The 24109-nt window shown below is 41.0% G+C and overlaps 1 long non-coding RNA gene across 2 annotated transcripts in view; it reads right to left on the bottom strand.

Moving 5' to 3' along the window:
* Positions 1-24109, bottom strand: part of LOC148224348 (uncharacterized) — a 217296-nt gene that overhangs the window by 82298 nt on the left and 110889 nt on the right. For both annotated transcript variants that reach the window (XR_015802417.1, XR_015802416.1), the window contains exon 4: positions 18508-18673. This is a non-coding gene — a long non-coding RNA (uncharacterized LOC148224348). The remainder of the gene's footprint in view (positions 1-18507; positions 18674-24109) is intronic.

The raw sequence follows: 24109 nt of genomic DNA, 5'->3' as shown, positions 1-24109 counted from the left end.
CTGACCTGGCCTCTCCTATCAGCCAGTGAGTCTCAGGCCCTTTGTCTGATGCAGGCATCCTGCTCTTTACATGCTGCATGGTGGCTCACCCTAAAAAAGGAAGGGTACATCTTTCTCTAATGCTTCATATAAGAGCATCTCAAAGACCAGAGGTTATTTCCAAAGACCGTGTCTATGAGTAGCATCCAGATTTTTGTTACAAAATATTTTTACTTCATCCCAATACGAAATAAGTGGAGAAGTACATACTCTCTAAAACTTTGAAGGTAAATTTTCTTGGTGATATTCAGTAATGTGTTCCTGCATAAATACTGTGGTGCATTTAAGCTCCAGTCTGGCTTCCTTCAAAGTCAGCACCTTACTCCTGACAGCAGCTACACAAGATCGCTGCACTGCAAAGCTGTGCCAAGCATCAGTCTTACTTCAATATATGGCACATAAAATGCTACTGGCTTGGCAATAGAGAGAGATGACAACACTCATTCAATCTCTCAGTTACAGGAAATCTCCATACTCAGGAAGATGACAAAAGAAGAGCACATATAAGAGGTCCTTGAATAGAACAAAAGTAAGATTATTATTTACTTCAGCCTAAAAGACCTAGTCTATAAAAAACACTTTTTCCTCTTAAAAAAGCATTGAGTTTGCAGCTGTCACAGTGAAAGCTTTATACCATGAGCTCTAGTGTTGCTCTGCAGGAAGGGCTTGCTTTATCCACCAGCTTGGAAGTGAAGTGGGATGTGATGGACAGTGCAGCCACAAGGAGCACTGTAATACGGGAACCTGAAAAGAATAAGTACAGTGAAGGGGCACATATTAGGCCTTCTTGACATATTCCTTTGGTTTAACAATAAATGTTTTACTGTTCTCAACAGTGTTTATGTCCCAAACATTAACAATCTCCCTACAAATAACACAGAATTTATGCCATACACACAGACTTAGGAGAGGAAATATATTAGTTTTAGATGCCAGGACTTCAATGGATGGTGGATTTTCCAGCTCCAGTCTCAGTTTTCAGTGGTCTGTAAGGATGGCTCTGGAGAACACCATCCAGTCTTGCTGTCCTGCTCATTTTCCCTGCAGACTCCTCCATTTCAGGAAGATCCTCTTTGGGAAGCATTCGCAGCATGCTTGTTTCCAATTTATTAATTAGAACTAAATAACTGGGCAAAAGTGTAATATGCATATGAGCAAACACAATTAGAATAAAGTGTGGAAGTAGCAAATTCATCTAATGATCAGGTTGATTAAATTACTTCAGATAAACTAGCAATTCTTTATAAGCACTGTGCAATGGTTTAGGAAGCCTACAGTCTTGTTTAGCTCTCAGCCTGGAAAATAACAGGGATTTTATCGACTCTCAGTGCCAAGTGACATATTTAAGTTCCAGCCAAATAGCTGGTACAGGGAGTGTCAATTGCTCCCAGGCTGAAACTAGTGTTGAGACTGCAGCCCTGCTGCCAGCTCCAAGAGTTTGTGCAGATTATTGGTTATCTAGCACCAGCCAGCCCTTTCTCTCACTGCCCTCTCCCCCTCAAAACTTCCAACAATGGATTACAGTGGATTACATCGGAGATATTTCAATATTTCAACATGACACAGCTTCTTAAATCTAATATTCAGAAGATAAATTCAATAAAATAGCATGATCTATCATGATTCAGCTGTAGCTAGTTATAGCAAAAATCCTTCTTCACTCACTGTGCTCTGGGAGTTTTTGCCCCATACGTGCTAGCCGATAGCTTGCATTTTAAAAATGCAAGAATACTGAAGTAGAGTTGTTCCTTAACTTATAAAGATGAGAAAATAAACATGCAAAAGTAGACAAAATCTGAGAGAAAGGTTAAGCCAGGAAAAAATTGCAACCTTTTTACTTAAAAAGTTCATTATTTGGAGATTACTTTTTTCCTGCAGAAATGCCTGTCTTACAACAGAAATGGCCATGGGATATTTATTTTGTGTTTGTGGTCTTTGGACATTAATCTGCTTTTAGATTAGCGACACTTTGTTACTATCTTTGTTACTATACACTATACTAAAATTCTTCCCCTACTGAAACTGGGGTTTCAGCTCCTGTGCAAGGTGCAATTTCTGGAAGCATAAACCACACAGAAGGGTGGACATGGCCATGCATTAGAGAGCAGAATCCAGGGCGATCCTTCACATACTCTTGAGAACTGTGCTTTAGTAACACTAACCTCTCCAATAGCTAAAAGATGAGTTTATATGAAAGAATTAATGATATCCCATTTAACATGAACCTAGGAATCCAGAAGACAGTTACAGAATCTTGGCAAATCACACTAGATTAATGTATTTGAATTGGTGCCTAAAATGTTCAGATCAATGTCTCGGGTTTTTGGTCGACAGCTTTTTCCCCTTCAAACTGACAGAGGTCACAGTACATGCAGTTCATCATTTCAAGGCATAAGAATTAGGCTTTGACTAATTGGAAGATTTGCCTGTTATTTAAATGAAACTTGTTTGCAGTTTCATCATCCGTGTGGAATCCAGAAAGGCATCAGACTATCCCATCAATTTAGTTAGCAAAGAATAAATGAATAAATAGGCTGACAATTTTCTCCCTTGGGACTTACACTGTCACTACATTGTTTCTCCATTATTAATTACCTATGTAAAAATAATTCACTGTACAGCAGTATATACTCTATGCTGTAAATGACTGGATCAGGTGCCTTTCTGCTTGTCTTTCTCTGTGCATTCAATTCTCTTGGTGTCAGCAAGTGATGCTTGACAGGGCATGCACTGAGGGAAGAAAGGGAAAATCAAGTTGTAGACATCAAAGGGTTACAGCCTACATTTTTTGGATGTGTACAGTAATAGGGTTAGTTCTTTTCTACTTTGTATGAAAGACTCATTTACAGCTGCTGCTCTGCTTCAGAGGTTTGGACTCAGACTGTCTTGCAAGCAGCTTGTGTGCAAGGCTGAGATGTAATATGTTAGCAGATGTCACTGACAGGTCAAGGAGTCCTTCAAATGCTGGAAGCCCACAGATCCCCTAATGAAAAGGGGCAGAAGAGAAGCCAAACACATTTCTTTGAGTCAGACGTTTTTTCAAATATTTTACTAGTGTTCACTTTGCATTAAAAAAAAAATCTTGACACAATTTAGTGGAGTAAAAACTTATGGATTTGTTTATTTTCAGTAAGGCAATACTCTGCAGGTTTCTTTCACTTAACTAGTAGGATAGAGAGGAAAGGAAAAGGATAGATGGGGGAATTCAGGACTTTCCTGTTGTTAAACTTCAGATTTTCATCCACCCTTCACCTAAGTGCCAGAGGAACAGATAAATTCATCTGCATCCATTGCATAATCAGGTCTATCCCAAATAAATCCTTTTCTTATGTATTATCCAAGGAATTTTTTTAGGGTCATTCAAATAATGCCACTTTTCATTTGTCATGCGCTTTTTATCTCCTCTGCTGCAGTATTGTTAATCCTTTCAAACTTATAAAAACTAAGTCAAAGCAGAAATTCAGTCTTCTCAGTCCTACGTCCCAAAGGGCTCTCATAATTTCAGTTCCAGTCCTGTGTAATTTCAAAACCACTTCACTGACTCTTCCAGGCAACAATTCCTTCACAGCCAAAATTTCCGAAAGGGTTCAGACATCCAGTCTCTCCAAAAATGGTACCAATAAGCCGGGAGAAACACTTTGAGTATTCTCATGAGGATGAGATAGGTTATTCTTTCTTATAGCCCTCTCCTGTATTCTGTAGAAGAATGGTGCTGTCTTTAAAGCACTCCTCAGACAAAGATGTGGCTTTGGGGAACACAGCAGTAAAAATTTGTGTTCCCATTGGGTTTTTTGTATAGCAGAGTGCACTTTTCAGCATCTTGTATATTATCTGCTCCCTGCATAAAGGAATTCTAAACTAAATTCCTTGTGGGACCTTCTTCCACATAATGCAAAACTTTAATTTGTGCCCTCTGCTTCTTGCATTTGACACAGATTCAAACTGTCTTGCATCAACCATTCTTCCTATTCCCTCAAGATCTTCATGGAGCGAAATGATCTCACCTCCCAGTCTTCTCTTTTAACATAATACAATCCTAATTTCTTTGGTATATTTGGGACAACTAGTTTCGCCCCCATCCCTGCATTATTCTGCTTGCTCTTGCTATATCTTTGTCTATCACTATTACAATTTTTTAATCTCAGTTGATCAGAAACTAGGATGATAGTACAGGTAAGGTCTGTGCAGTACTAAAGAGGAATAATTTCTAGAAACTTAAACCCACTAAATAATATCTGCAAAGGTCTCTATAAATTTCTACACATTTATGCACCAGTTTTAATATTTCAAATTTCTTATGCTACGCATGAACTAAATTTTCCTGAACTGCATTTTTGCATAGTATGGTATTTCAGAGTCTGGTCTTCTATTCTGTCCAGCTCCTCATTACTTTAGTTTTATCTAGGTCATTCATCTTCCCATTCATACATGCAGCATCTTTGTAGTGGCAGCGCTCCCTATTTTTGCATTATCTGCAAATATTTTTGCTTTATAGTATTTTCATCTTCCTTAGGCTTCAGATAAATAGTATGAATAAGAAAGAGTAACAAATCTAGTCCAGTTCTCGTCCATGTAATGCTCTGCTCCTCCATTCAGGTCACACCAAAGCAGTACAATCTCTCTGTAGTCTATATTGAGGCCACCCCTTAATCCATTCAAGCACATCACCCCCTGTGCCATACTGCTGACCTCACACATTAGCCTTTTTGCATTTGTTGCTGTTGCAAAAGCATAATGAAGCCTGCATAAATTATACCTCCAGCTTCCTCTTGCCAGTCCTTTGCACTCTTGCCTAAAAATAAAAATTATATCAGCTGGTTAAAACAGGATCATCTCCCTGTTAATCCATGTGCATCCCAACTGATCAAATAATATCTCAGTAAGGGACCCTGGATCTTGCCTCTGATGAGTTTTAATAGCATTTTCTCCACCAGTGCCAGCCATATTGTCATCTGCTTCTTTCTGTCATCTCTGACACAGGAAAGAAATGGCTCAGCACTAAGCAATCTGTGGTACTTGAATACCTATTCTCAAAACAACACAGCATGAGGATTTCAGAAATATTCAGAACAATGGCTTGACGATAAGAGATCCAGGGTACACATTACATGAATACCACTTTTCAAAATGACACAGCAGGAGGATTTCAGAAACACTTAACTCCTCCTGCTCCTTGAGGATCAGTACAGCATACCCTGTTGATAGAGCAAATCAGCCAAGAAGAGCTTCGTGTAAAGGAACTCTGATTTTTTGACAGGTCTTTTTGCACATGCACACCTCAGAAACTTTAAGCCTCCTGGAACAATTTGCCACTCATAATTCCCTATTCATAAAACCCAATAAGAAACCTTTCAAAGTTTGCTGCTTTTCTTCTTCTCCATGCTGAGAGCATGATCTCAAAGCACCTCTTTTATGAGGATACTTTGAAATGGTGAGGGCTATGGTACACACTGCTACATAGTACATGAAATGCTCTAAAGTATGCAAAAAAGGGTAAACCCACAAACCTCCCGTTTCCATCCTGGAGGAAAACTGTGACGACAAACAAAAGCTGTGGTGGTGATACTGCTTGGTCTTGTGATACTGCTCATCTGCTGCGTTGGCAGCCTGTCTCAGGAGAGCCCCCACAGTCCCAGGTAGAGCAGAGTTTGTCATGAGTTGTGGCAGGGCTCATGCAAGCATGGGCTGGTTTCTGCTGCACCCTTCTGCCCCAGCTGCACAGGAAACTTGTGCACACTTCCAAATACACAGGGCTGCCATCTGCAGAGGTGAGGGATGATGAGTCGCTGTCCATCCTGATACATGTCTTGGAGCAGTAAATTCCACCTCTAAGTTTAGCCTGTTTTCTTTCACCCGGGGAAGAGGAGTTTGAATTTTTTGAAAAATACAAAAAGGCTTTGGTTTATTGGAAAAGACATGAGTGACAGGGAGTTTCTGCTCTCATTTGTGAGGTCCACATTCTCTTTACACGACCAGTGTTTCCCTCCAGCTGGGAACTGGTCCTCCAGTCTGTTGAATGAGTATGTGGTTTGCAGCAACTTATAGTGAACATGCATCAAGAGTGTTTCGTATTGAGCACAATACTGCTTTGATTGGCCTGCTCTTGCTTGACATCTTCTCTTCTTTTGCTGTACTGATCTCCAGGAGAGAGGAGTGTCAAAAAAAAAAAAAAAAAAGAGAAAAAAAAAGAGCACTTCTGAGTAGGGTGATTTCTCCAGGCTAAATCCATTCAGGATGAGCCCCTGCACAACACGGTCTGATTAAAACTCCCTTAAGAGTATTGTGTGAAGTGACTAATTCAGAGAGCTTCACAATGTTTACGAAGCTGGGGTCCCATATCTGGCACATACCCCTACTTTTATCTATCACAGGGGCTTTTTGGCTCTGACTATTGCTTTCTCTGTGTAGGTTTTATATTTTCCTAGCACTAATGGCAGCGACGTCTGCACTGTTGTATTTAAAGTTGTATCAAAGATATCCAATAATGAGAGCACACTTACAGGGAATTTCAAAGTCATCTCTAAAATATAATTTAGGGCTGAAACTCAGCAAGCAGAATCTCATCCCAGAAGCGAATTCTTTTGTAACATTAAGGGGATTGGGGGTGAGGGGGAGAGGGAAGAGAGAAAATTGCTGTGAAGGTGAACAAAAAAGTGCTTTGTGGGGAAGTGAAGAGACTACCTTCAAAGAGCTTAGAATCCCAAATATTGAAGAGAATATGTGTGTAGACTTAAATCTGACAGACAATTTTCCCTTTGAAAGTCAGTTCCTGCTTAAGTTCACATTGAGTGTCAAGTGTTTGCCCTTCAAATGAAGCCAAGTACTTATTTTCGAAGGCCTGCTCTTCACCGCAAGCAGTAACTTTGCTCATAATTAGTTAATTGTGTGCAAACTCCATCTATTAAATAAACCCATAAGTGGGCTCTGAGCAGAAAGTCATATTCAGTTTTCTCACTTCCCACTCTTTTGGAGAGCCCCTGCAGGAGGCTGGAGTATCTGATTTATTGAGTAGTTCTGATCAAGAAGCTCATGCTGGACCAGTATGGAAAATTAAGAAATGCAAATCCCTTATCACTATCAGCTCTGACAGGGAAAAAAATAAAAGGCACCGCAATTCTTCTCCCTAGACCCCTTCTGATGTTTCAAAGAGAAGTTCATGACCCAGTACTTGTGCGCACCAAAACACAACCCTAACAAAACCATGGTAATTACTTTGAACCTGTGAGTCCCTTCCCTTACTTTTGAAACCACAGTTTGTCTGACAAAAACAAACTGAAGAGCACAAACCAGAATAACAATAAGCAGAAATGGAAATGTGAAGAAGAAGCACCCAGAAAAGCCACATCAGGTCAAAATTAACAGATCACTATGGAGGACTTTTGTACATGATGGATTGAGTAGCAAAAGATGCAGAAAGGTTTAATCAGGTGACAACAGCAGCAGATGGACAAATGGTGCTGGCCAAGAAGTCAACAAAACTACATTTCCCACATGCAGAGGTCTGTGGAATCAGACCTTCAGCAGGAAGTAGTCTGGTACTTGGGAGGCAGGCAGCTGTGCCCAGCTGTGTCCACAGCAGGAGCATAGGAGCAGCCTTACCTGTGCTGACCAAGAGCAGCACTTGTTGTAATCTAGCAGAGCAATTATTTCACTGCCCTTTGCTCCCTGCAAGTGCCAGACATATTGCTACAGCTGTTCCACACAAGGAGGCAAAACAGGGAAAATGCTGGTTTCCCAAAGAGGACCCTTTTGCCTCAGCCCAAATAAAAATAAAAAGAAGCCATTGGATGGACTTCCCTTCTCTATTGCAAAGCAGAGAGCAAACTCTTGGTTAGGATCATGCCAACCATCTCCAATGCACTTCCATGCACTTTTGGTTCAGGATTAGAGCCAGGTGCCATTGCTGTGACGGATGGCAGCACCTATGACTCCTGGCAGAGATTGCTCTGCAAGAGGATGGACCAGGCAGCAGGCAAGCCCTGCCCCTTCCCCACGGAGCTGCACTTTCTGACAGCTGCCAAGACCCTTTCCACACACAGGGAATTAAGTTTCACAGACGCCTGTGAGTTCAGTATTGCATCTATTCTGAGAAATTGATTATATCCAGGCCAAGGAGAGCAAGGCAAAAACATGCCTGGAGATCTGCCCAAGGTCACATCATTAATCTATTGGAGAGCTTGAAAGGGAGGAGAGATAGATCTGCTGGTTCCTACTCCTTTGATTAATAACCAAACCGACATGTCCCCTCTTACACCCTGGTGCAAATTCAAGTTAATTAAACCAACTTTGGGTGTGAACACTGTTAAATTAGTTGAAACCTGGCTAATATCAGATTAACTTGCACCTGCAAATGCAAAGCCACCAGTCAAACTGCCATAACCTGCTTTGAAACAAAAATGCATGAATCCTCACCGTGGTCCCACCATTCCATCTGGTTTGGTGTTGAATGACACCTCTGCAGACCAGTGCTTTGGCCATCCTGGGAAAAGCTGTGCATGGCACAAGGAAAGTAAAAAAAGAAAAGACAGGCTATGCCTCTATATGGGACTAATACAAGAGGATGTAACTGGCAGCTCTAAATTTTCAGTTGAAAGAATTATCTCTGCAAAATATATAATATTGTAGCTGTAATTATTAGGAATTGGGATTATCTATTCAAACAGTTGAGTAGCCTGGGGAAGAAAGACATGGAGGGAGACACAGAGTCTCTAATTAAACCAGCTGACCTAGTTGAGAAAAACAAACTATGGCTCTCATCAGCCCTTCTTTGCATCTGAAATGAAATCCACCGACTTTAGCTAAGAGCAGGCTAGAAACAATTGCTATGAGTTCTACCTTCCACAAAGCTACTCAGTGGAGTCATGATTTGCATGTGATACAGAGTGTGTAAATACAGGTAGCTGAATCTCATTGTACCTCCATGTTTGCTTTGTTTTGTATTGCCTAAAACAACAACAAAAAATGCAACCAAGCCCCTTCTTCCTCATTTCAAACATTGCCATGTCATGGCAGCTGCTTGGTCTTGACCATCACCACTTAGCTTTCAGTCAACGTTTCCTGGCTCTGTTGATGTGCCTTGTGGCTTAATTACAAAGGAAGCAGTGACTGCTTTAAAGAGAAGTTCATTTCAGGAATTCAGTGGTGAAAGGAGCCTGGCTTTTAGAAGAACTTGAAAGGAAACACAAGGTGCCAAGTGCTTTGGTCTAGAGGCTCTGTTTTCCTGGCTGTGGGCAAAACATAGAAGGGAAGCCAAGAGAAAAGTCACACCACTGCTCAGCATCATTCTTTGCTCACTCCTTTACACTGAAGATCCTTTTGGGTGGAAATTAGGTTCCCATCACAGACAGGTTTAGCAGCAAAAAAAGCCTGGTCTTGCCATCAGAGGTTCATTAGCATACAAAATGTCTCTGTAATTGAGAATTGTCAATCCAGATGCTGTGCTCCATTGTCTTCAGGGCTGCTGTGCACAGGCAGAACAGTTCACCCACCCTTACTCCAGGATAATTCACGCTCAGCTCATCGCAGTGATGTGAAGAGAAAGACCAGAAAGCAAGGGGTTGTGTAGGAAGAAAGTGCTAAAACTTTATGCAAATTATACTTTACAAGCGTGAAAAACAACTAGATGGAAGCAAAAATCAAGATAAATAGGGGGAGGAGAATGGTTAATTACCTTGCACTTTGCAAGGACTGTGTTAGCCTCAGATAGGCTCTACTCAGTGTGGGATAGATAATTCCCAACAATATCACCACAGTGCTCTCAGAAAGATAACGCTGAAAAGGGAAACCAATTTTAGGGAAAACAATGTTATTTAAAAAGACAGAGATTTCACTGTATGGTCATTTTGAAGTGGGCAAATTAACAATTAAAAAGACTCTCATGTGCCATAATCTCTGATTGTTTTATTTTAATAGCTATCTCAGTAGAGAAGATTCTCTTCAGTAACTAGAGATCTCATTTCTGTTAATTTTGTGCAACTCTAAAGGAGTCACTGATGTTCATTTGTAACTTGCCACACACCCCCTCCCCCATCATTGCTTCTTCTAAGAATGTATCTCTTGAAAGCACACTGATTATCAGTAGAATTTCTCTACTTACTTTAAGGTTTTTTGGTCCAAACTATAACTACTGACCAGTTATCAAGTGGCCAGGAGAATACATAACAAATACGACATCAGAAAACTACCTCCTTTTCCCAGCTCCACATCATCTCACCATCTGGAAGCACTGAGAAAGACAAAAAATGCTTGCACAAATCTGCATCCAGACATCAACTTCAGGAGGACAAATTTCAGCTTCTCTGACTCTCCAGTACAGCATTATCTGAGGACCTCGATGCATTTTCATAAAAAATCCTTTATGTGCTTACATACTGCTGAAGTTTAAAGGAGCTGAAAGATGAAGTCAGACCTTTACACGTGTTAGCTGCCTCAGAAGACTCATGTGAGTACAGACCTAAGTGTTTACTCATGTTCACACATGAAATCTGAGTGGAATCAGAAATGGAACATCTCTTGCCAAGAGCACATTAACAGGTTAACATTAAAATATCCACCTTTTCTAATAGTGATAACAATTTCCACAAACCTTCCCCCATGAGTGTTGCAGCAGCAGATACTGGGAACAAGCCTTTGCTTTGCAGCAAAAGCAGCTCATCCAAAAAAATATGTGTTTCTGAAGAGTTAAAAGAAGGGGAAATCCCACAGCCTCTTAAAATAAATGCAGTAATCTACAGATAAATATACATATACATATACAGAATAGAATACCTATCACTTATGAACTTGACTACTGGTGGCAGAGCCAACATAGAATCTGTTTTGAAACAAGTGGAAACGGGAAAGGTGGGTATGTGTCACATTCTGCTCAGAAATTGTCACTTTACCTCTGCAATGAGCTAAATGCATTAATCAATAAAGGGTTTAAATTATCCATACAGCTTTCTAGGCTGGTGGCATCTAACCCATACACATGATTTTGATTTTGGGGGACCTATGCTTGCTTCTCACTTTGAAACCTGGCCTCACTGCTCTGGCTTCTGTTATGCAGAATGCTAATTATCCTGCAGAAATGATAATGCAAAGCTCTGGGTATGCCTGTGCTGTGACTTGGGGGCATGGGTTTCAGTGCTTTAGACATCGTTAGGGCTAGTCTAAGTTTTATCTGAAACTTTATAACATGAAAAATTGTCTCCCCAGAAATAAATTATTTCTTATACATTTTTCATTTTATAATTTTTTGGGGTTGTCAAGTAAAACAATTTTTCACTTTTCCAGTTTCTAGACTTCTCTATTCCTTTTCCTCTCCACTTTTAATACATAAGAGCAAGGAAAATGGGCAGATAAAACTAACATTTAAAAATACTTAAAAGGTGGTGAGAGAAATAACTAATGAATACCCAAAAGCTACAACAAACCAGTTTAAATTTTCTTTTTACATAATTTTAAGAAGATTTTTTAAAATATTTATATTATACATATAGCCTCTTTTTTGGCAGCTCTGATCATAATATGTGTTCTCCAGACGACAAAAACATTAAACCAGTGTTTCACGACAAAGCCTGCAACTGAGGACAGTTTCCTAGCAAACCCATTGAAAGAAATGGGTTTTTTCCATTCTGATCAAAAGGATGGAATCCATATGTCCACTAAAAATATATATATTCCTATGAGCTCAAGGAAAATAAATCTATGTATAGCTCAAGGAAAAGAAATCTATGTATATTTTGCTCTTTTTTTGCCCTTTCATAATTTATTGTCAGAGAATTAGGAACAGCAGAAGAAATAAAACATAAAAAGCAGCTAAGGATCACAAAATATTTTACAGAAGCAGATCAGAATAATCTTATCCCCATATACAAATGAAGCTGTTGAAGCACAGACAAGAAAAGCAGTACACTGGAGTCAGTGACTGTCCATGTTTCTTAATTCCTGACACTATTTGCAGTCCATTAAACCTCATCCACAGACAGTGTACAGGACTGGGTGGAAGAAGCACCCCTTGGCATTCTCCCAACATTCAGAAATGAAAACCAGTTATCTCTCCTGGGAAATTGCTTCTACTGGAAGAAGCCTTTCCAAGTTGGAAGGAACAGAAATATGATTGGAATTTTCATCCCAACCAAGAATAGCCAACAAATCTGACATTGTACCAGTCTTAGGTATTGTTTTTCTGGCCCTTGGAGCACAGGACAAGTCCCAGTGTCCATCTACCAAGACCTCAGTCAGATCCCCAAATAAGAAGAGACACAGTTTGCCCAAGACCTAGAAAACTGGCTAGCCTATAATCCAAAAATTTTTTTCAGAGAGACTTTGGTATCCTAATTCATACGTTGCAGCTCCAATTCTACACCAAAAAGCTGTGGACAGTAATCATTCTCCTGTTAATGAGAAATAGTTCGCCATTTCCCCAGAATGAGACCATTAGGAGAGCCAGGTATTATTAGCACCACCTGGCAGGCTAACTTTATGTGCCTGCAAGTCCAAGAACAAGCAGTGATGCCAACACTACCATTTTTCTAAAAATGTGTGGCTCTGCAACTCTAGTGAGCTCCCCTGCCTAGAGGGAAATAACTTTGGAGAAATAAGTGCTCTGGCAAACAGAGGAGCATGCCCTAATTCATCACATCCTAGTAGTTAAGACACCTCCTGATATCCTGCCTATTTATATTGTCTTCAGATACCCAAACTCATAGCATTACAGAATCACCTCTTCACAGGAGACATACAAATTACCCTCAAAGGGAGAAGTCAGACTTGATGATCAGGTCATACAAAGGTTTTGAAGCACTTTTTCCACCTCATTCAGAAATCCAGATACAACAGCCAGCTCTCAAGGACATTGCTTGGCTTTGAGATATGCCCTGAAGAGCTACAGTAGGTCCAGAAATCAATGAGTAGCTTGAACCGCATCATAAACACACTGTAGGCTTTCACCTGTGACAGCTATATTGAGGATAATTTCATATTACTTAAGTGCTTCAGAACAATCATGTGTGAGAAGATGCAATAATGTGAGAGTTGTTTGTACAAAACCACAGAGCCCGTTTCAGCATTGTAGGATACGTAGCAAGTTTTGCTCTTTGCTGATGAGTAATGCTGCAAGCCAAGCAATGCTGCAGCTCCTACAGCTACATTGTGTTTGTGTATGTCAAGTAAACAGCACTGGTGGGAGTGATGGGTGGTTTCGGGAATGTGTAGCAATCTCCTGCTTGCACTGGGCAGGAATTTTGGGTCATTCAGAAGAGGGGAGGAAAATGGGACACAGTGAAGAGCAGAGCAAGAAGACTACACCTTCCCCTGGTGTTTCCACCTTTCAAGCTCAACAGGGATTTCCCCTCTCTTCCCATGTGTGGGGGACCCTGGGAACCCAAGGTACAGTAGGCCACTTCAAGGCATGGCCCATGGAAATTATCAGCACCCTTGGAAAAGCCAGCAGGATCTGATTAACTGAGCAAGAGAGGTGAAAGAAAGTGTGTGTGTCACTCTTGTTAACCTTGCTCCTGTATTTATATCTCCTACATTCACCTATCAGCAGGAAATCTCTTTTGCTACTGTACAAAAGGAATTTCACTCTGCTTTGTGGTCTGTACAGCTTATAGTTTGATGATCCTCCCTCAAACAATCATGAAAATGCTCCTAAACTATATTGCTGTGTAGGATTCAAGGAATATTGTGATATAGGGATAAGTATGTCTGTGATACCTGATAGGAAGAGATATATAGTTTTACATTTGTAGGATTATAAGGCACAATTTCTATCAGTTGTTACCAGTCAGCATCCTAAACACACAGAGAGTAAAAGGTGAACAGGATTCCTGTAAGGCCTACAGCCCACTTAAGAAACAGGTTTGCAAAGGACACAATTTCAAATTTAGCTTTTTTAATAAAGAAATTTGTCTCCACTCTTAGCTCTAGGTCAAAGGTTTTGTTTGAAAATTTGAAATTAAAGAGAGAATAACTAAATGAGGTGATGAAATTCATTGAATGACTCATTCAAAACGTTTCTGTGGTGAAAAGTTTCATCCCATCATTCCTCAAAGCAGCATTGCACACTAACCTGACAAGTATATGGTGCACACAGCAGTCCCTTATTGCTCAATTTCATTTCCCTACGGTGTCTGGTTAGCAAGCAATAGCCAGGAGATGCCATGCCCCTTAACTCAGTGTAAGTAGCAAAGCAAATTCTCCTCCCATTGTCTTGTCTTTAAGGCGAACTCCTTCAACTCCAATCAAACTAACTGTTCACAAGACACTTTGATCCCCAGCATGTACTCCCAGCACATGCTGAATAATGCCAGATTTTGCTCCCATAAACAAATCCCAACAAGTGCCACTGTACTGTCTCCAGTCTTGTCTGGCAGCAGTCAGCCCAGGCAGGATCTGAGAGAGTTGTTTCACTTCACACACAGCTCTCAGTGAATGCCACCATCTGCTTTTAGGTGGTTAAACAACCTCTACATTGGGTCTGAAAATATCCATCAAATCCTGCAGCTTCTGACATGGGATAATTTCAGCTTTCTGTTACACCAGCCTTGGCCAACTGTGATAGACTTGCTCTAGACTTATACGAGTGGGAAAGGGAAGAAGTCTGATCTGTGGTGGTTTCCTTCAGAAGGGCTCAGGGCCAGTGATCCTTCTGCACTCCAGGCCCCATGCACAGACCCTCATTCTCTAAATTGCAATGACAGTGTAAGGGAGCACATGGTGACCTGGGTCATTCAATCTACCCAAGTCTACAAAAAAAGGCAAAGAGAAAGGTAGGGCAGGGAACAGTTTTAACCTACATCAGCTTTTTCTCCCAGTTTCAGCCTATAGCCTGAAAACTCCATGCAGCCAGTTTCTCTATTCAGGAGAAACTGATTCAGAACAGCAAAGGCATCCAAAATATTAATTCCTGCTATATTCAAAAATACAATACTGATGACAGTTGGTTATCATACACAAGAGCAAGAGATGATACAGACATAGTAACTCTGACATCATTTTCCAGTATTACTGAAGAGTGATTATTCTTCAGATGAAGAAATCACATAATATGTCTAAAACTAGGCTACTGCAGCAATCTTCAGACTTTTTAGATCAGATTGGTGTTCTAAACACACTTATTTTCTAACTTTTTGCTGCACACCAGTGACAATAATTGCATGATCATAGTTACAACCCAGATGTGGTTGTTTATGGTACTTTTCAGCAGATGGAAAGGTTACTTAAAGGTATCAGCTTTATCCCAGAAGAGCTGCAGAAACTAGGACCGGCTTCTTTGCAGGCATTTAGAGGGTATAAATATCCACAGGCAACAGGTATTTATTTCTACGCCTGCAGGTAAAAACAAGTGGTAATAGTAATTGCAAAGCAATACATTTCTAATTGCAATAGATCATACCCTTCAAGGCTAGACTTCGAGATTAGTTTCTGAGTCCTGAAGCATACTAAACAGCTCTTCTAGCAAGATGCAGTGTGCTTTCAGCAACATAAAAGAAGGAAGTATACAATACCTGCTTAGAAACACACACACATGAAAATGATTTTAACACTTCCACATACCAGCTATAGAAGCTTGCTCAGATAAAATCCACGTGAAGAAAAATGTGTTATTTGTTGCTGACTGTATAGCATTGTCCACTGTACCTCCAATTCATCACCAGGATGCATAGAATTTGCCTCCTGACACAGGGAAACAGCCACAGCACAGGTGCTGCCCTGCTCAGTCACCACACACAGACTTTGCTGACAGCTGTACAATGGCTGGAGCCCACTGCCAGCAAGAGCTCAGATCAGACTACAAGTGCTCACTCGTTAAGCCAGGGCCACTTGTACCCTCCTAGAAAAAAACATAGACCTGAAGCGTAATTATTAACTTGTACAAATCTGCTTTTGTGTTTTTGTAAAGGTTATGAGATAAGCAGTTCTTTTCTGAAAACTCCAGGAGAAAGACTCCTTAAGAATCTATTTATTCAGTTTTATCCTAAAATTGCATGCCTTATATACCTTACTAGGACTCACCAGGGCTATCATTTGAGGTTTTCATTTAAGTACTTCTCAGAATTAAAAAACAAAATCATCCTTCTCTTGTGTTTACATCCTCCCAGTTTGTCCCTCATAGTGCTTATTAAGCCAGTTGAGCTGAAATATTTTTGTCTACTTTCGGTTTTTTGCTGCACTCCTTTCAAACTTTTTTCTGAAGAAGTCACTGTCTAGAGAACTGAGATCTTGTAGCACCAATTAACTACAAGAAAACCATGACTCAAACCCAAAATACTTTATTTTGAAGGACAAGTTTAGTACCACATTGCCTCCTTGCATTCTGTAACATCACTGTGCCTCATATGGTGGGAAAGTCCTGAGGTATCAGGCAATTTTCAAGAGAATGAATGGTGAATCACAGAAACTTTAGGCAGAGCCAGAACACAGCTTATCTGACAGGACAAAATGAAAATCAACTGACCTGCATCTCCCAGGAAGCACTGATAGATGTGGACTCAAGGGAGAAGGAGGCAAAGACAGTAATAGAGACTAAAGTGTTTTTACTGCCCTACTAGCTTCTGCCTTTGCCCTTTCCTGGCCTTTCCCTGGTGCCTCGTGTTCCACCCTCATGCTGATGGCTCACACTCTCTTGCTGCACACCATTGCAGCCCCTTGCTGGCTCTCTGACTCTAAAGGCAAGTCGAACTCAATGCAACAACTCTGCAAAAGGGTTTGTGTCAAGGTGTGCACATGCACACGTGTGTGTGTCTGACACACCTTCCCAGCTTGGATGCCTCTGAGGCCAATCCCTTTGCAGGACTCAAGGCAAAGGGCACGTCCCTGCACAGGGGAGCCAGCAAGGCTAAGCCATCCTGGTCCCTTACAACTACATGAACAGGGCAGAGTATCTCCACTGGAAATGTTTCCATATTCAAGCACACACTGCTTAGAGGAAACACCATTTTCTGTGGAAAGCACGTGCCCATTGCAAATAATAAAGGAGTACTTTAGCAAAAATCCATTTTTCTGTAACATGGCAGGTTTTCATTCAGACCTACTCAGAACTTATTGACAAATCTCAGGCCAGGCTTTCACTAATTCCTTCAGGCTGTATCCATTTACCCTGTGGAATCAGAGTGTCAGTGCACCCTCACGTCAACCACGTTGCCCTTCTCTGGACCTGGCCCAGCTGTGTGCACTGGCCAATGTGCATGTAGAGCTTCTCTGCAGCTTCCAGACTTCCCAGGGGAACTTTGATGGGGAAATAAGTGTTCTTTAGCTTACTGGTGACTTCCAAAGATATGAAGGGGGAAAAATTGGAGGAAAAGGAGACACCAAAATCTTCAGCACACTGGGTTGGCTCAAGGCAAACAGGAGCATGACTTTTGATGCCATCTCTCACAGTTCCCTTCTGGACAAAATGTCCAGTACACAGATGGACAAAAACATCATGCAATCATTGAGCAATTGGCTCACCAGTCTGATACAAAGGGTTGAAGTGAATAGGGTGACATCAGACTGGTAACTTGTCACTAGTGGGGTTCCACAGGGCTCCACTCTCAGTCCTGTGCTCTTCAACATCATCTCAAACAACTTGAACACAGGACTGGAAGGGATACAGAGCAAGTTCCCAGATGATACAAAACTGGGAGGAGCTGGTGACTCCCTCAAGGGCAGGCAGGCCTTCAGAGAGACCTAAACAAATTAAAGGGTTGGGCAATCACCACTCATAAGAATTTCAGCGTGGGAAAGTGTCAGATTCTGCACCTGGGGTGGGACAACCTTGGGTGTACAGACAGTGGGGAATGAGGGGTTGAAGAGCAGTGCTATGGAAAGGGACCTGGGGGTCCTGGTCCATGGCAAGTTGAACACGAGTCAGCAGTGCCCTGGCAGCCAGGAGGGCCAACCCTGCCCTGGGGGGCATCAGGCACAGCATGGCCAGCCAGGCAAGGGAGGAGATTGTCCTGCTCTGCTCTGAGCTGGGGCAGCCTCACTTCCAGTGCTGGGGGCAGGTCTGGGTGCTGCATATAAATAAGAGGGGTATAAAGCTATTAGAGAGCATCCAAAGGAGGACCAAGAAGATGGTGAAAGGCCTTGAGAAGAAGCCATATGAGGAGTGGCTGAGGTCATTTGGTCTGTTCAGCCTGGAGGAGACTGAGAGGAGACCATTGCAGTTACAGCTTCCTTGTGAGGGGAAGAGGAAGGGTGGGCACTGATGTCTCATGACAGAACCCAAGGGTGTGGCCTGAGGCTGAGTCAGGGAAGGTTTACATTGGATATTAGAAAAAGGTTCTTCACTCACAGGGTGGTTGGGTACTGGAACAGGCTCCCCAGGGAAGTGATTACAGCACCAGCCCTGGTAGGGTTCAAGAAACATTTGGACAATGCTCTCAGGCACATGGTGTGGCACTTTGGGATGGTCCTGTGCAGGGTTAGGAACTGGACTGTATGTTCCTTGTGGATCCTTTCTAACTCAGCATATTTTATGATTCCCTCAGGAATTACCTCCACAACAAGTGGCAGCAGATCCCACTTGAGAAGCATCCATTATCACCATGGGGCAGACATGTACTCCCTCCTTCTTCTCCTCCACGTCCACTTGGGTAGTGGGCATTACTTTTTCCTCACTCAGCATAGCAATTTGCAGATAATAAATTATACTCAGAAGGGCCTATAAAATACAAGCAAAGCCAAATAAGAAACATAGCTCAGAAATTTATCTTTAAAAAAAAAAAGAAAAAAGGAAAGGAAACAAACAAACTACTGTAAAGGCTATGGAATTAAAACAATGTCTTTCCCCAGGTTCATGCTGAGCTCTAGGTGCATGCAACATTTCATGCAAATCAGATGTAATTTACTGTGTGATTTGTTTCTTCAATAAAAAAAGTGAGAATATGGAGAACAATAATTTTCCTACATTTTAGCTACACATTTCCCCATAAATAGTGTAACTATTATAATGGCTTCTCACATGGGCTTGTAGAGTGATTGCCTCTGTGTGAAACACAGGCAGATCATTTCTTTATTGTGCTCAGGATGCCTCGGAGTTCAGCCGTGAGGGTATGTGTGTATGTGCACAAATACACAAGCACATGTATACTGGAGACAGCACTATAGACGAGTATGGGTGCAGCATGTGGTGTATGCTGTGTGATCTGTGTCTGTGTTTGTGTCTCTGTGTAGCAACCATTTGGTTCTCACTGCTCCTCTTGTCCAGAACCACCATATTCCCTCATTTAATGTGGCACTGAACCAGCTCCTGGTGACAAACATAGGGCTACGACTACCACGGACTTCCCAAAAGTAAAGACGTTTTCCCTACAAATGAGAGAGATTTCATCAGTTGCTATGTGGGCACGTAGGAGTTGTCAGATATAAAATTCATCTGTAATTAGTAATACGTGGCAAGTAAATATAATAGTGTCAACATGCAGGGCTGTTGCTAACCAAAGCCACTGCAAGGCATAATTCATTTCCCACTCCTCCTAATATCTCAAACATGAGAGACAACGAAATGGTCAGCATGATGAGTCCTTCAGTTGAAAAAGGCCTGATTATCAGTCCAAAGACTTGAGGTATAAAAGAGGTATTGCAGACATGGCATTGTCATAATGTCACTTCCAAGGTGAAAAGCAAAGCATTAAAATTTTCTCAGAAGCATTTTATTCAAATTACTGGGTTTTATTAAAAAAAAAATGTGAAAAGTTAAATTGGGGCTTGGGATAAGGGAATTTTTGGGGGAGAAACACTTGTGTGAATATTTCCTAAAAGAAACCTTACCTACAATGTTGAAAAAACAGGTACAAAACAGAACAAGATGCAAGGTTCTGAAATGTTTATTCCACCTCTAAAATAGACCTCTAGGATTAGAGACATACTCACATATACACAAGGTGTATGAGTGACAATGAATTTTTATAATAAGCCTGCATGGAATATAGAAGTGAGAAAAATAGGTGGATAAATTACAGTGAGTTTTTGATATTACTATATATTAAAGTATTTTATTGCAAATACTTCTGTGGCACTTACTTAGAAAACACAGGTTGGGTGTAAGGTTTGGGAGGAGGAAGTTATTTTGGTAAAGTAGAGCAGCTATTTTCCCAGCTGAATAGTAATGGGAGAATAATAAATTCTTGATTGCATTTTCTTGCTTTTTTGACATTGTGTTTTAGATTTGTCATTTGTATATATTAATACATAATCAGCTTTGCAATAAATTCTGTTTGTGAAACTATTTCCTGATGGTCTTGATAGATTTGTACATAGAAACAGAAAGGCAGGCATCAATAAGACAGGCTTATTCAAGATGTAAGAATGAAAAATCTAATCAAAAATGCTGGATTTATTTGTAAGTTTAGCAAAAAAACAGGATAAATTTCGAGTTAAACAAGGGACGTGAAACATAAAGCTCCCAACTAACATTTGTTCTGGACCCAGTATTTCAGTTTAATAAAAAAGAGAACATGCTCAGACAAATACTGATAAATACTGATAATGACATTTTCCATCTGAGAGAAGGTGGATAATGTCAAAGAGTCACTGTTGTGCCAGGTCTGCTAAAACCTGATGCATCCTACTCACAGGTATGAGGCACACAGAAACAGTGCTTGTGTCCTTTCAATGATGAGAATGACTTTTCCACCCTTCACTCATCATTGTTCCAAGAAGTAATGCAAGTTTTCCCCCTTGCCCAAGAATGCCCACTCTGGCTAAAACATTAATGATTTCAGACTTGCAGACATCTGGTCTTCTCCACATCCCACAGAATCGTATTTCTTGATTGGAATCTTGAGAAAACCTATCCAGATAAAGTTAAGACTTCAAGCCAAGGCTTAAGAAAGTGATATCTGCAGGAAGCCTAAATAAATAGCTTCAAATAGACATGTAACTTTTAATTGACTGAAGTAAAAATGAATCTCATCCTAAATTCTCAATCCCTCACCAGGAACAGTCATGCAGCCCCCAGAGACCTATTAAGGTGCAATGAGGTCCTTGAAACCTGGTACCTTGGCATCTCCCCCCAGGAGCTCAGGGCTCCACAGTTTTCAAGGATGAGGAACCTGCCTGCCACTCCCCTGCACCGAGAAGGTCAGCACTCCTCCCCTACTTTCTTATTCCCCCAAACCATTTTGAGGTCAAAAGCAGAGCAGGGGACACCACCCTAGTTTGAGTCTGGGGCGAATGCACAGAGCATGAGCCATTTTCCCCTTTGCAGACTTGCTCTGCCAACCTACTTGGCATGATACCTCTCCAAGCAGGGAAAGCCTTTCACTGCCAGCAGCTGAGTCAGCTTTTCTATCATTCACACATTTTGCAAACAGATGAAGATTTTCTTCACCGTCTTTTCCATTTGAAAATTTTTCACAAAATCATTTTATATATGCAGTGCCTGTGAAAAGATTTTGTTGCATGTGTTAAAAATTTGGAATTCCAGCTCTTGCAATAGCATATCCTGCACACTGCATTTTCCTACCTTGATTGGAGCAGTATGACTGTGAATTGTATTATCCTTGACAAGGGCCAAGTCAGAATCTGTTTCCTGCCAATAATTGACAGTGTGAACTGGAAATTCACTATTTTGTTGGAGCAAATTGGTTTACAGGTGTATTGCTGGTTTTCAAACCCTCCGGTAATGAGGAACATATTAAACATCTAGACTGATTTATAGGAAACGAACCCAGAACAGGTGCTGCTACCTCAGCCCGGGTTTATTTGCTAACAGAATATTAATAGAAATGTTTTATACCAAACTTGAACATCATATATGACAGGATAGCTCAGTCCATCTTTCACTACACAAATGGTTTTTCTTATGAAGCAATTTCTATGTTTCAGGCTGAACTCTTTGTTTTCTGGAAAGAAAAAAAAAATCAATTTGGGGGCTCCAATAGCTAGTAGACATTTTTATGATAGCTACAATGCAAGTATGTATTCAGAGAGATTTTTCAACCCTACTGGAGTAGCAGTAAACAACTTCTTTACTGCCTGATAATGCAGAGATGCTTACTTTCATCAAAATAAATCTTGAACAGGTTTCAGTACTCCTCTGAAATGAGAGGTTCAGGGACTGGGACAGGAAGACCTTGGAAGGGAATGATACTTTATTGATTTACTTAGGTAACTATTTTCTTGGCAGTACTTAGCATAGGTGCAAAACACCTATTATGTGCTGACTGTAATTTTTTATAGCCTTCATTTAAAATGATGGAGTGGTTATTCCATGCTTGGTAAGACTTTGTATGTTTTCAAAGAACACAAGCCTGCTTCCCAAAGTCCACACAAGCCCGGTGAGCATTCAGCCACAGACTTTCTGCTGTCTTTCAGAATGCCTTGCGTTTGAGGTTTTATCTCTACACACTTCAAAAAGCACCTACCCCATTAGTTTGTCCACATGAAAAGATGTCTCCATTACACTCACTACATTTACAATTAGGAGTAATAATATATCCTCTGCGTTATAGTCAGTACAAAACAATTTCTTCCATTTTTCTTCACACAGTTGATACAGGCTCCACTTATTCTCTTTTAAAATCACAATAAATCACAAAGACGGGACTTGGGAAGTGGCAAACTGAATCCACCCCCTGCAAGTCTTTTCCATTGGTACAAAAGGAGCATCATTTGTACAAAAGGAAAACCATGAGTTGACACCTCCTGAAGTTGAGGGCAGTCTCGGATTGTGCCACAGGAGCAAGAGGAAACCAGGATGCATTTTTTATTTCCCAGGACTTTGAATATTCCCCTGCCTGTACCAGAAGAATGCTGTAGTACAATTGAAGTAAACAAATCCAAGGGATACAAAGATCCCTCCCTTGTAAAAAAGGGCCGATCACCCCACCTCAGGGCTCTGTCTGAAGTCCAGGCTCAACATTCAAATTTTAAAGGCACTCCTTATTGTCACCAGGTAAAGGAATAAGACAGGTGTTCATCAGCACCAGGACATCATCTTTGTCCTCTCATCACTGTTGAGAGGGGTACCCAGAAGGTACTGGCTGTTCCAGGTAAGGGCTCTTTGGACCTGACCAAATTTCAGCTAAGGTCAGTCAGGACTGGGATCTTTTTGCACTGTCTCTGTTTTTGACCACCAATTCCACTATGAAGCTGAGAAAGCTTTTGAAGAAACCTGCTGCATCTCCACTAAAGAAGATTTTGAAGAGGTCTGATCATCACTGTTGGCTCTGAGTGAATGAGTGTATACATTTTTTGTTTGTTTTCCTGAAAACAGGAAAAGGGAGAACAAATGAAGAAATCAACATATGGATTAAACATTTGGCTGGAAAATGGCATCAAGATTAAATTTTGCTCTCTGGTTTTCCCTGATCTCACCATAAGTCCGCTTATGGTGAGATCAGGGAAAATACAAGACACCTAATAGTAAGTCAGGTGAGAAGTTAGTAAGCATTGTATATTGCAAGTCTTACACAGAAAGATGAAATACTTGATTAACTGATTCTGGCAACCTAGCACACTGCAAAAGAAAAATTAACATATATCCTACAAAGCCCAGAAGTTACAGTGTACTTAAACCAGATTTTTTTTTTTTAATTATAACTGTAAAAAATAATTCGAGAGTATAATCATTAGGAACAAGATGACAGAATTATTAGCAAGCCAGCAAAAAGAGAATTAGCTGGTAGATACCATCATTACACACTCAGATGCTAGTAGTGGCATCTTGAAATTACAGCTGACGGCACAAGGTTGAAGCTGGTGTTTTGGATAAATGTAAGTACTAATGCACAGAGAAGTTTTCCTACAGACTCATTTCATGCTTCTGTTAAACCATGACAGTCTGCCTACCAAAAATTCCCATCTTTGGGCCACAAGGAGCTGCCTGGTGAGGCTGCCCCAAATAAGCCAGCTGTCCAGCCTTGCTCCCTGGGAGCAAGGAGAACCCACATGGATGTGTTTCGTGGCACTGCAGAGGTAACAGAAAAATTTGCTTTTTTTATCCAAAGCACAGATTTGGGGCTTTCATATCCTCTGAACCCACTCAGCTATGTGAAGCATCTGAAATCCTTCCCTCCTGCTCATCTGTGAGAGGTGACAGAGAGCCAAAACCGTGCCATTCCCCAGAGTGATGGGACTCAGCATGACACCTCCA

Source organism: Sturnus vulgaris, chromosome 3, assembly GCF_052056855.1.
Source record: "Sturnus vulgaris isolate bStuVul1 chromosome 3, bStuVul1.hap1, whole genome shotgun sequence".
In the NCBI taxonomy this organism is placed as follows: Eukaryota; Metazoa; Chordata; class Aves; order Passeriformes; family Sturnidae; genus Sturnus; species Sturnus vulgaris.
Note: the sequence above shows the minus strand (reverse complement) of the source record. Positions and strands in the feature narration are given on the sequence as shown.